Below are 14206 nucleotides of genomic sequence, written 5' to 3'. Positions count from 1 at the left end.
TGGGCTGAGATTTGGATCATTTGTCCTTGGTGCCCAGCTGGAGCAGGAATTGTTTTGTCTCCTGCTCTGTGAGGAGAGCTCAGCATCCCATAATGTGAAGCCCAGACCCACACACTAAAGCAGCACAGAATGTGAAAAATGGAAAAGCTCAAACCTGAGGCATCAGCTCCACACAACAGTTTATTTTGGGTATTTATTCCCGGGGCTGAACTTTCCAGAGAGGAGTTTACAAAAACTGTCCCGCAGCCTCATTAGCACCCTGATGAGCTGCTTCTGATGGGCACAGAATCCCTGAAGCTTGGAATCATTTAGGTTGGAAAAGATCTCCAAGATCATTGAATCCAAGTGTCCCCAAAACCACCACTAAAGCCTGTCCCCAAATGCCACATCCCCACATCTTTTAAATCCCTCCAGGGATGGGAACTTCACCAGTCCCTGGAGATCCCCAAGACCCCAAGACCAGGGGACTTGTGCAGCTGTGCCAGGGCTGGACAGCCCTTTCCAGGAAGGAATTGTGCTCAAAACCCAAACTGAGCTCCCCTGGCCCAGCCTGAGGCCGTTCCTCTCCTCCTGTCCCTGTTCCCTGGGATAAAATCCCAAATCCCCCTGGCTGTCCTCTCCTGTCAGGAATTGTGCAGAGCCACAAGGTCACCCCTGATCCCCCTTTTCTCCAGGCTGAGCTCCTTCCCAGCTCCCTCAGGATTCTCCAAACCCTTCCCAGCTCCCTCAGGATTCTCCAAACCCTTCCCATCTCCCTCAGGATTCTCCAAACCTTCCCAGCTCCCTAAGCCCCTCCTGGAGCTCCATTCTCCAAACCCTTTCCAGCTCCCTCAGGATTCTCCAAACCCTTCCCAGCCCCCTCAGCCCGCCCTGGCTGCAGAGGAAGGCTCAGTGCTGTATAAATGCCTCAGTTTGCCTTTGACACACTCTCGTTATCAAACGGAGGAGGATTTGCCTCACGATCCATTTCAGATTCACTGATAATCGAGTTTTGTTTGCCTTGAGACAAGATGGGCCTGAGGGGCCCTGCCAGGCCCCTCTGGTGTTTCCAGAGGGAAGAACCTCCAAGAAGTGGCTGAATTCAGGGTGAACAGCTCAGTTCTGAGGAGCAGGACAGGGTTTCATGGAAAGAAGGCTGTGGTTTGATTTATCACGCCCTGCTGCTGAGGGAGGCGAGGCTCTGCTTCCTCCTGAGCTTCCTGCTCCTGCTGCTTCCTTCCCTGATGCAGGAGAAGCCTCTGGCTTGTCCTTAGCAAGGAATGAAAAGCAAATTACTGAGACAGGAACAAAAAGTGAACCAATAAAGAAAAAAAAAAAAACAAACCAAAAAACCAAAAAAACCCCCAAAACTCTTTTAACTTTTCTGTTAGAGCAGGGTTTGAAAAGGAGACACTTCATGTGGATGAATAAATTTATTTATAAACCTAACACTTGCTTTTACCAGCTGCAGGCTGATACTTCTGCACTGAGCAGAAAAACCTCCTTAAAAACCTTAAAATCAGGCCTATAAAATAAAAGATGAGGCACACAACCACATTTAATTGCCAGCTTCCTCAGGGTTACCATTCTCCTGCTCCAGACCTGCTTGAACCTCAGCCTTGTGGTGGTACAAATCAGACCAAATTACCTGCATAAAGTAGATAAAAATACAGGAGTTTGTTTCCTTGTCTGCTGCTGATCCCTTTCTGGTCTGGCCCCTGGGGATTTGTGTTAATTATTGCTGGGGATTCCAGCGTGGTTTTGGCTCCTGCAGGAAACATCCAGCTCAGCCCCTGGAGACAGGAGTGAAATCCCTGCCCTGCCACAAAGGCCAACAGGGATTTGCAGAGTCTGGGAAGGTTCCTGAGCCTCTGGGCTCTGTCCCAGCCCTGCGGGGACACTTTACACCAGGCCAGGCTCTTCCCAGCCTGGATCACCGAGGATTTCCCAGAAGATCCAATTTCATAAAATCCCAGAATTCCAGAATGGTTTTTGGGTTGGAAGGGACCTCAAAATCATCTCATTCGACCCCTGCCATGGCAGGGACACCTTCCACCATTCCTGGTCACTCCAAGCTCTGTCCAGCCTGGCCTTGTCACAGCTGCTCAGGGCACCCTCCCCACCTTCACAGGGAGGAATTTCTCCCTAAAATGTGATCTAAACCTCCTGCCTAAGCAGACTTGAGAATGTTCATGCAAACTCATCAAAGCAACAACCTGAACTCTTCATTTTCCTGCAGTGAGAGATCTGGATGTGCCCTTTCAGGTTTTGTCTGGCTGGTGAGGCCGTCTTGATTAATGGGGAGGAAACTTCCAGGGTAAGCAAGGAAATCTGGCAGAGTTTGCAGAATATTCTGGGCCGAGGTGGTTCTCTGGCTAAACCTGAGATTATTGTGTTGCTAATTGTGTTGTCAGCTAATTTGGTGTGTGGTGATCTTGTCCACAGCCACCCTATCCCAACAAATTAGAGAACAAGCCTTTTATCTAATGTCAGGGCAGATGAAGCCATCAGCACTGTGGGGTGTGGTGACAGCCCTTTGTGGGTGCTCATATCTCCACATGCTTTGGGTGCCACCACAGCTCCTGTTTTGGGGGTTGGTGGCACTGCTCCGTGTGTGGTGACAGCCCTTTGTGGGTGCTCATCCCTCCAGGTGCTTTGGGTGCCACCACAGTGTCAGAACTCAAAATGTCCCTCAGACATTTTTGGAGGTTCCAGGCCCAGGTCAGAAGCATTTGAGACCCTGGCAGGCAGCTGGAAACAGCTGTGATTTTGGGTTTGAACCATGGAACGATTTACCAACCTTGCAGGGAGAACAAGAAGTCACAAAAGTTTAGATATTAGAGTAGAAGTAGTCACAAAGTAAAGGGAAGAATTTTTGAGTGCTGTACAGGGGGGTATTGGTTTTGTACATGGGGGTCAGAAGTTTTAAGATGGAGGGATTTGGGCCTGTCCTGTCCTCCCTTTTTCTCCTTCCTTACCTCCATGTTCTTGGTGATGTTGGCACTCACAGGTTGGTTTAGAATAGAAAGGCACCATTTAATATAGGTAATAGGTATTGGGGAAAAACTGTAACATGTAACACGTAATGTACCATATAAAAGATATAAAAGCACCATTTAATATAGGTAATAGGTATTGGGGACAAACTGTACCCATGTAACACGTAATGTACCATATAAAAGACAGCAGCAGCCCTGGGCAGAGGGGGAGAGAAGAAGCAGTCGGGAGTCAGAGAGGATGTCAGGGTGTGTGTGTGCCTCTGCCTGAGCTGTGAGCAAACCACAGCAGCCCCAGAAGAAAATCTTTTAGATAACTTGCAATAAACTGCCTTGAGACCGGACAACAGAAGACTTCTGAGCTTTTTTTTTTGAAGCATGGCTTGGAGGAGAGATTTTTCCACCATATGGAGCCAACCCCTGACCCAGGGTGAGCTCCAGCACCACAGCTCCTGTTTTGGGGCTTGGTGGCACTGCTCCGTGGGACACTGGTGGCAGCACTGACCCGGTCTGACCCTCCCTTTTGCTGTGATTTCCTTGGGAATTTTGTGCCAAAAAGGGTTCTGTGGTGCCCTCTGAGGAATTCTGTTCTATGGGGATCTGTTCATGTGGAATTTGGATTATTTATCAGCAGCCTTGCCCTCCTCAGTATCAATAAATCAATATCAATAACAATTAATGTTCTGGGTTAATTGGCTGGGGGAGGGGCTGGGTGGAATTCTGGGATCAGGAACAAGTAATTAGAAGGTAAAGGAATAATCAGAGCAAGGGCTGGGCAGGATCTGCAGTCCTGGCTGAGTCACATTTTCACCTCTCTGCTTCCTGCTGTGTCCCTTGGCCAATATCCAATTTCTCCAGCCAGGCTGGGCTCTGTGTGAGCAAACTGTGTGATCTGCTGGGAAAACTGGGAGAACTGGGATTTGTTCTTGACCTGCAGATGCCAGCGTGTCCACACTGCCCCCCTGGCTGGGATACCAGGTGGGGATCCCCATCCCAGGGCTGGGAATGCCTGGGTTGCTTCCCAAGTGTTCCAGAGAAAATCCAGCTGCTTTGGGGGGTTTGAGTTTCCTTCTGGAGAAGGCAGCTGAGTTTGGGATGCTCTGGGAGGAATCCACCATTGAACACATCCCACCCTGTGGCTGGAGAAGAATTTCACCAGCTTTGAGATCAATGCTGCTCATTCTAACACCAGTTCTCCATGGGAAATGTCCTTAAAATGAGGAATTCTTCCCATAGCTGGCTTTTTTATTTTGGTTTGTTTCCCTCCATATAGGTCACTGCTCCCAATACAAACAGGTCTGAGCAGTGCAAGTCTCTCAGAAACTGCATTTTTGTGTTAAAAAAATTCCATTTTGGGAAGTTATGCTGGGAAAATGTTTGGTTTGGAGCTTTGTGCTTGTCCTGGATGGATTGGGACAGCTCAGTGTGTAAGGGGTCATTAATTCTTAGGGCTGGGGTGTTCGGACAGGATGAGAACTGGACTGGATGATGCCTGTGGGGCCATTCCAACCTGGATATTCCCTAATTTTTGTGCTTCAGCTGCAAACTCATCCCTGGTCTGGGGGAATCCAGAGCTTCCCTCTGGCTGCCCTGGCAGGTCTGGGACCCCGGCAGGGGTCAGGAACCCCCTGGACAGAGCCCCCAGAGACACTGGCTGTGATCTCTGTCCATGGAAAAGAGTTTTCAATCTTACAGGATGAATTACCAGCTCTGAGTGTTTGATATCAGTAATAATTAAGTGTGGCACGGGTGCAAAAGTAAAATTTTAGGATTCTAGATAAGGGGTCCAAAGGGGACTTTCTACAATCTGGGAATCATCAGTATCTCAGATTCCGACACTGGCCGAGCTGTTGGGAGCTCCTGGAGCTCCCTCTTGTGCCGAGCCTCACCTGGAGCAGCAATTTCCCTGTTTTCCTAAAATCTCCTGTGCTTTCCTTCCCATCCCACTCCTGCCCTCCCATCCCTGCTCCTCCCCACTCCAGCTGCCAGCCTGAAACCCCTTTTCTTAAATCATTTGTCCCAAATTCCAGCACCAGGCGACATCTGGCACAGCTGTCACCTCCATGGAACCGGATCATTCCTTCCCACCTCGGCACGTTCTGCTCCTTCTCCCTTTCCGAGGGAAAAATGAGAGCTGGAAATGAAAAAAAAGAGAGCTGGAAATGAAAAAAAAAGAGCTGGAAATTAAAAATGAGAGATGGAAATGAAAAAAAAAAAAGCTGGAAATTAAAAATGAGAGATGGAAATGAAAAAAAAAAAAAAGAGATGGAAATGAAAAAAAAAAAAAAAGAGCTGGAAATGAAAAATAAGAGCTGGAAATGAAAAATAAGAGCTGGAAATGAAGTCACTCTGCTCCTGCCCTAAACCTGGTGGGGGTCCTGGTGGGGCTCCTGGTGGGATGTCCTGTGCAGAGCCAGCAGTTGGACTTTAAATGATGTGTTCCAACTCAGGATATTCTGTGATTTGAGTCAGGAGATCTAAAAAAATACATATTTTACAATTATTTTTAATTTATTACTGTTATACATCCCCCTGTTTTGTTTTTTTTTTTTTTTTTTTAATTTTATAGCCCGTGATTTGAGTCAGAAGACCTAAAAAAGACAATGTTTTTTACAATTATTTATAATTTATTACTGTTATACATCCCCCTGTTTATTTTTTGGAGATATTTTGCTGCCTCTGTTGCTTCTGGGTGATTTGCAGAGGAGGTGGAGAGTTTTAGGCATCTCTTCTGAAGAAATCAGGGGGAATATTCCCTCTGATTATAGTGCAGATCCAAACCTTTGCAGCGAGGTTGTAGATGAGGAAAAAAAAAAAATCTCACTGTCCTTTGCTTATAATTCCCTAAATACCATAAACTCCCTGAATTTTTTGAGTCCAGCCCACAGAGGCAGTTTTATTCTCAGATTTTCGCCGTGGTTTGAAGGTGCTGCAGCACTCTGCCCTTTGCTGGAACCCCGGATTTTATTTCACAGCCCGGATTAGCCAGAGCCAAGAAGAATTTGGGTGAAAGGAAACCAGAATTTTCCATTTCCTTCTTTCCAAGGAGTGTTGCAACACCTGCTGGGCAGAAATCACCTGCAGAGGGACTCCGTTAATTCAATCTCCTTATAATTCAATTAATTCAATCAATTTATGAGACATTTTGTCTCATAAAATGCTGATTAATGTAGGGAGCTGGATGGGTTTTCCAGCATTAAATGATGATTCCAGTGAGGGAATGACAGCCCTGCCCCAAAGGAACGAGCCTGGAATTCCAGCCCTGCTTATTTCCAGCCACATTTTCCCTGAAATCTGCCACGGGCCACAAGGAGGGCAATAATCCCAAAAAAACAAACCCTCTTGAGGATGGTTTTGTTTCCCAAACACACAAGGAAAAACAACATTCCCCAGGAAAAAAAATAAAAAATAAAATAAAAAAGGTGTCCATGACATCCCGGGGCCGCCTCACAAAGGGAAACCCCAGTGAAAAGGGAATTTTATCCCTTTTCCCTTTTGGCTGGCTCGAGTTTCCAGAGGGGACAATGGATGCTTTTCTTAACCCAGACCTCCCGACAAAGGAAATCCTGGAGCTGGGTTTGGGATAACACCTGGGGGAATTCTGGTTTACATCCCAAAAAGCTTTAAAAGCCATCCCCGTGTGGGAGTTGAGCCCAGCATCATTCCTGAGCTGTAATTCTGGTGTCTCCCATAAATAACCGCGGGTTTCTGCTGCTCGAAATCTGCATTTCGGGTCCCTCCGAGGTTCTCAAATAACTCCCCACACGGTTATTTTTGGGAAATGGAAGCTTTTGGATCTCCTAGCCAGTACATTTAAAGGGCAATAAATCCATATTTAGGTGCAAGTGCAGATTTAGGGCGCTTGGGTTGTGGGATGCACAGAGTGATGCAGGTTTTCCCCATCTCATCTTCTCCCTGATATCTGAATTTTAGTAACTCCAAATGTAACAACACTGAATTTACAGAGAGATAATTTTATTTCTCTGAATTCAATGGAAATCCCTATGAAGTAGGATATTTTTTTCTAGTATGTTTTTTCTATTTTTCTATGTATTTTCTCTAGTCAAGCATTTAAAATCCTGCATGAACCGTTGCTCTTTTTCTATGTAAAGGAATTATTTTTTACCCCATGAAGTATTTAAAGTTCTCATCACAAATGAATCCCCTCTACCCTCAAATTTAAGCTGAAAACAGAATAACTATAAAGGCATTACCCAAAGATTATTTTCTCTTTTGTTTTCAGGTTTCATTTCTCTCAAGCATTTAATTCACTATTCGATAATTTGGGGGGGGGGGAAAAAAGGAAATTAGTATCGAAATTTGCTCTTAGTGAAGGGAATTTAACATGATCCCATAGAGCTTTTTTTTTTATTTTATTTTTATTTTACCCCTTTCCACACTCCCAGCTCAGGGATGGGATTGTGATGCCAAAAATCTGCATTTTAACTACAGAGGGAAACCTGGACTTTACAGAAATAAATGGACCTTGGAGAAATAAATGGAAAAATTCCTTCTCCTTTGGGTCCTCAAATGTCAAAACTCTCCTCAAAACTGTCCGGACAAATTCCTTCTGAGCCTGGTGGTACCCAATGAGATGAAAGAGGAGCATCCCTAAAAATTCCCAAAAATCTTTGGGGTCGAGCCAAAAAAGACCCCAGCAGCATCCCAGGGCTTGAGGGAAGGGTTGGAATTCTGGAATTTTCCTGGGATTTCAGTGTCCCCCTGCTCCGTGCAGGGACATTGCCAGTCCCAGGGTTTTAGGGAAGGGTGGATTTTTGGGATTTCAATTTTCTCCTTCCAGGAACTTTGCCAGGCTCAGGATTTTAGGGAAGGGTTGGATTTTTGGGATTTTCCTGGGATTTTAGTGTTCCTTCACTCCTTGCAGGGACTTTGCCAATGCCAGGGTTGGATTTCTGGGATTTCATTTTTCTCCTTGCAAGGACATTGCCAATCCCAGGATTTTAGGGAAGCGTTGGATTTATGGAATTTCAGTGTCCCCTTGCTCCTTGCAGGGATTTTGCCAATCCCAGAGTTGGATTTTTGGGATTTCATCTTTCTCCTTGCAGGGATTTTGCCAATCCCAGGGTTGGATTTCTGGGATTTCATCTTTCTCCTTGCAAAGACTTTGCCAATCCCAGGATTTTAGGGAAGGGTTGAAATTCTGGGATTTTCCTGGGATTTCAGCGTCCCCCTGCTCCTTGCAGGGGATTTTGCCAATCCCAGGATTTGAGTGAAGGATTGGATTTCTGGGATCCTTGCAGGGATTTTGCAATCCCAGGGTTGGAATTCTGGGATTTCATTTTTCTCCTTGCAGGGACTTTGCCAATCCCAGGATTTTAGGGAAACGTTGGATTTCTGGGATTTCAGTGTCCCCTTGCTCCTTGCAGGGACTTTGCCAATCCCCCCTGTCCCCCCTGCAGGTTCTCATTGGCCACAGCAGCAGCTGGGACCAAATAAATCCGATTCTCTCCCCAAATAAATCCGATTCTCTCCCAAATAAAACCTATTCTCTCCCCAAATAAATTCAATTCTCTCCCCAAATAAATTCCCTTTTTCCAGGTGCCATGGAGGGAGGCTCCTCCTGGGAATGGGAGCGTTTGTAAGGTAGGAGAGAGGTGCAGAATTTAAGAGAATAGGATTTGTCTGCAGAAAAATTCCTGTCTATAATCAATGTATAATGTGTGGGGATTAGGGGTTTTTCTTTCCTCACACGCCTGAAAACCAGAAATAATTAAATAAGATAAAGTGCAGTCATCTCCCTGATATTTAAAACTGATGGATTGGGGTTAAATTCCTGTTGTGAACTGGAATATCTGGAATTTTAGGGAGCAATACGCAAAAAAAAAAAAGTGTATTACTGCATCTTATTATGGGAAATATGTTAATAATTAGTAGATATTTAGATACAATTAAATGTGGATTAATTTTATTAATGATATGGTACGGCAGCAAAGTTTAATTCTTCCTATTTTGTGTTCACTGTGAATTATAATTTTAGTGGGGGATTCCAAAGAATGATTTTATATTCGGTGGTGGTGAATTAATGTGATGAAGAAGTCCAAAATTTCAGTTTTATTTAAGTGCATTTATTTAGAACCACAGACTGGTTTGGGTTGGAAGAGACCTTAAAGATCATTTTATTCCAACCCCCTGACATGTAAAAAAAAATCCTAAAATAATTATTTAAGAATAATTATTGTAGGAACAGTCTTGCCCATTAAAATGAAAATCAGTTTAGTGATTCCTTGCTCGGAGGATTTAATTTTTGCAGGGTGGTGAGGTATAATTTGGTTGTTAATTATGTTTTTTTTTTGTTGTTAGACAGCAATCCATCGATCTGGCTGGGTTTGGGGCTTGTGATGTGTGACAGGAAACCTTAGGAACAGTTTGGATTTGGGAACTGATTTAGAATTTTCCCAAAAAATTATTAAATCCCTAAAATCTGTGGGGGGTTTGTGTGTAAATATTGGCTTTATTTATTTATCTCCAGCTGTTACAGGGCACTCCTGTGTGAGGATATTGTTCAAAAGGAGAATTTAGGGATTTTTTCCCCTTTTTCCAGGCAGCAGATGATAATTTTTCTCTTTTTTCTCCTTTTTTCCTCCCTTTTTCCTCCTTTTTTTCCTGCTTTTTTCTTCCTTTTTTCCCTCCTTTTTTTTATTCCTTTTTTCCTCCACTTTTCCTTCTTTTCTCCCTCCTTTTTTCCCTCCTTTTTTCCCTCCTTCTCTTTCCTCGTTTTTTCCCCTCATTTTTTCCTCCTTCTCTTCCTCCTTTTTTTCCTCCTTTTTTCTCCTTTTCTTTCCTCCTCTTTTCCTCCTTTTTCCTCCTTTTCTTTCCTCCTTTTTTCTTCCTTTTTTCCGCCTTTTTTCCCTCCTTTTTCCCTCCTTTTCTTTCCTCCTTTTTTCTTCCTCTTTTCCTCCTTTTTTTCTCATTTTCTTTCCTCCTCTTTTCCTCCTTTTTTCCTCTTTTTTTTCTTCCTTTTTTCCTCCTTTATTCCCTCCTTTTTTCCCCTCCTTTTTTCTCCTTTTTCCCCCTCCTTTTTCTTTTTTTTTTTTCTCCCTTTTTCCTCCTTTTTTTTCTCATTTTTCCTCCTTTTTCTCTGCATTTGCAGGCTCTGGCTGCTCCCTGCCTGAGCATCTCCTTCCACACCAACTTCCAGGAAAATCTTCATGGTAAGGGTTAAAAAATCCCAATTTTGGACCAAAATCTGCCCATAAAATCCCGTTCTGGCTAAACCCACTCGTGGAGAAGGGATAAATAATTTCTAGATAAATAATTTCTATTTCTGGATTGAATTCTCCCTGAGGGCAGCTGCTGAATTTTCTTTTCTTTTTGTTAAGGTTGGGGTTAAATGCGTGAAATGGTGGTTTTTGTTTAGATTTGGATGTTTATTTGTTTTTATTCCTTTTAATTTATATTTTCTTTCACAAATTAAAATCAAAATTAAATTAAATTAAAGTAAATTTATATTTCCTTTCACAAATTGTGAGATTTCTAGGATTTTAACAAATTCAGAATGGGGTTGTAGTTTTCTTTTTATCAGGTTTTTTAAAGATAGACTCTTTAATTAATTAATTATTTAATTAAGAAAGGACATAAATTATTTTTATTTTTTATTTAATAACTAACTACTTGTGGCTTTTTACTTAATTATACTATACTAATACTACTACATAAATTAATGAAGAAGGAGTCGCTTCTGCCATAATTTTTTTATCTTGTTTTATATATATTATTATATTCTAAACTTTAATTTTTTTTTTACTCTGATATTACACATTTTTATTTAAACCACACATTTATAATCTTAGTTTTGCCGTGTCATTTTGGAAGTTTTTTCCTCCAGCCTCAGGTGAAATGCAGACTTGGGGGTCAGTGTGAAATTCTAAAATTCTCAGCAGATTCCAACATCCGACAGGGACCACTGGGGGTTTTAGGTGGGGAATTGATTTTTCATTAAATGATTTCATTCTGTTTGAAAATGAAAAGAAAAAGAAAAGAAATAAAAAGAAATTGGTATAAAAAGAAAAGAAATAAAAATAAATAGAAATTAATAAAAAGAAATGGAAATAAATAAATAAATAAATAAATAAATAAATAAAATAAAATAAAAGAAAGTAAATAAAATAAAATAAAATAAAGGAATTAAAATAAAATAAAATAAATGAAATAAAATAAAATAAAGTGAAATAAAATAAAATAAATACAATAAAAAATAAAAATAAAATAAAATAAAATGTAATAAAATAAAATTAATTAATTAATTAATTAATTAATAAAAATTCAAATAAAATAAAATGAAATAAAATAAAATAAATACAATAAAAAAAGAAAATTAAATTAAATAAAATCATAAAATAAATACAATAAAAATTAAAATAAAATAAAATAATTAAATTAAAATAAAATAAACACATAAATAAAATAAATAAATAAATAAATAAATAAATAAATAAATAATAAAAATAAAAATAAAATAAAACAAAATAAAATAAAATAAAATAAATACAACAACAAATGAAAATAAAATAAAATAAAATAATAAAATAAATACAATAAAAAATAAAAATAAAATAAAATAAAATGAAATGAAATAAATACAATAAAAATTAAAATAAAATAAAATAATAAATACAATAAAAATAAAATAAAATAAAATAATTGAAATAAAATAATAAAAACAATATATAAAATAAAACAAAAAATAAAATAAAATAAAATAAAATAAAATAAAATAAAATAAAATAAAATAAAATAAAATAAAATAAAATAAAATAAAATAAAATAAAATAAAATAAAATAAAATAAAATAAAATAAAATAAAATAAAATGTCCTGCCGCAGCCCCAGGTGCCGGGGTGCCCTGGCTCTCCTTGCCCCAGGCCGGCAGGGCCGGGGGGGCAGCGGAGCTTTCCCAGCCCTGGAACGCTGCGGCTCCCGGGGCAGGTTGGGTTTCAGCTCCGCCAGAAAGGGGCTCTGTTCCTTCTGCCTTTGCAGCTGCTTTAAAAAGGAACAAAAGTGCTTTTTGTGAGGGGTCACCTGAGAGGCACCACCTGGCCTGAAGGAAAATCGGGGCCTCTGCCTTTGTCCTTTCTGATGTGAAAGTTTCCTCAAAAATCAGGCAGAAACATAGGAAAAAAAATCAAGATAAAAATTTTGGCACACTACAAAGTCCAGAAAATCAGGCAGATATTAAAAATCAAGATAAAATTTTTAGCACACTACAAAGTCGAGAAAATCAGGCAGAAATTAAAAAAATCAAGATAAAATTTTAGCATACCTGAGACTTTTGATTCCAAAGTACCTGAGTTTGGAAAACTTAATGCTTCCTTTGTTTTCATTTATTCTTTTAGAGAAAAGCATTTTTTTTTTGTGTGTACTTGTGTTGGACTCTGAAATCATGATGGAATTCTCTCCACATCCTTCCAGGATCAAAGGGGGGTTACAAGAGGGCTGGAGAGAAACTTTTCCCCAAAAGCATGGAGTGATAGCATAATAAGCAACACTTTAGGGATAAATAGAACAGATGTGAAAATTTCCACTAAAAAGTCCAGAAAATCAGGCAGAAATGATGAAATAAAGATAAAATTGTTGGCATACTCGATACTTTTGATTCCAAAGTACCTGAGTTTGGAATAATTGATGCTTCATTTGTTTCCATTTATTCTTTTAGAGAAAAGGTTTTTAGTGAGTGTAGTTGTGTTGGACTCTGAAATCATGAAGGAATTCTCTCCATATCCTTCCAGGAACAAAGTGGGGGTTCCAAGAGGGCTGGAGAGAAACTTTTCCCTAAAGGAATGGAGTTATGGGCATGATCTGGAGTAGAAGAAGGGCAGGCTTGGGTGGGATTTTGGGAAGGAATTCCTTGTTGGGAAGGTGAAGAGGGCCGGGATGGGTTCCCAGAGCAGCTGTGGCTGCCCCTGGATCCCTGGCAGTGCCCACGGCCGGGCTGGATGGGGTTTGGAGCACCCTGGACATGTTTCCATTTATTCTTTTTTTGTGTGTAATTGTGTTGAACTCTGAAATCATTACGGAATTCTCTCCACATCCTTCCAGGAACAAAGGGGGGTTCCAAATGGGCATGTTCTGGAGTAGAGAAGGGCAGGCTTGGGTTGGATTTTGGGAAGGAACCTGGGAAGGTGGAGAGGGGTTGGGATGGTTTCTCAGAACAGCTAGGGAGCCCATCTGGAATTCCCAGAGCAGTAGTTGTGTTTGACTCTGAAATCATTACGGAATTCTCTCCACATCCTCTAGGAACAAAGGGGGGGTTCCAAGAGGGTTGGAGAGAAACTTTTCCCTAAAAGCACGGAGTAACGGGCATGATGTGGAGTAGAAGAAGGGCAGGCTTGGGTGGGATTTTGGGAAGGAATTCCTTGTTGGGAAGGTGAAGAGGGCCGGGATGGGTTCCCAGAGCAGCTGTGGCTGCCCCTGGATCCCTGGCAGTGCCCACGGCCGGGCTGGACAGGGTTTGAAGCAGCGGGGACAGCGAAGATGTCCCGGGGACGGAACGGGACGGGATTTTGGATGCTTCAACCCAAAGCATCCTTGAGCATCTCAGCAGAGCCGGGCAGAGCGGGCACTGTGAGGCCGTGGGGAGGAGCAGAGGGTGCTGATTTATTAAAAAATATGGATATTGATCTAGTATTGATATCCAACTGTGATGGACAAAAACTCTCTAACAGTTTAAAGTTAGAAAGTGTGTGTTTACAAATACATATTCATAATTTTAGTACATCCCATTCCCGCTTCGTATGCTAATCACTCCAAAAGCTATTAAGCATGCGTAGTTTGTCCTTTGAAATGGGTCGGTGGTCCCTTTTATGGGGAGGGGTCCCAAAATGAGGAAGTAAATGAAGTCTTCCTCGTTCTGACCTTTCTGCCTTTTCAATGCAAATCTGACAAATGAACTCTTGGTAGAACTCCCATTCCTTGTCTTCAATTGGTTTCAGAACAGAGGAGGCCCACAATTGTCTTATGTTCCTAAAAGCAATTTATCAGTTTCTATATTCTTCATTATAAACCCAGCTAACTAAACATTGTGCTGACAAGCAATTAATTATTAGTTAACTACTAACTCTTAACTTCATCAAGGCCTACTCATTTATTATTCTTATTTTAATTAACTCTAGTAAGGCTTATTTCTAACTAAAATCTTAGCTCCTCAAAATCTCTAAATGCCTTAAAGTTGACGTTTCAGAGCCAGAGGTGCGGGTTTATCCTGTGCTGTCCCGC

Source organism: Taeniopygia guttata, chromosome 9, assembly GCF_048771995.1.
Source record: "Taeniopygia guttata chromosome 9, bTaeGut7.mat, whole genome shotgun sequence".
NCBI classification, from domain to species: Eukaryota; Metazoa; Chordata; class Aves; order Passeriformes; family Estrildidae; genus Taeniopygia; species Taeniopygia guttata.
This window is presented reverse-complemented; position numbering follows the sequence as displayed.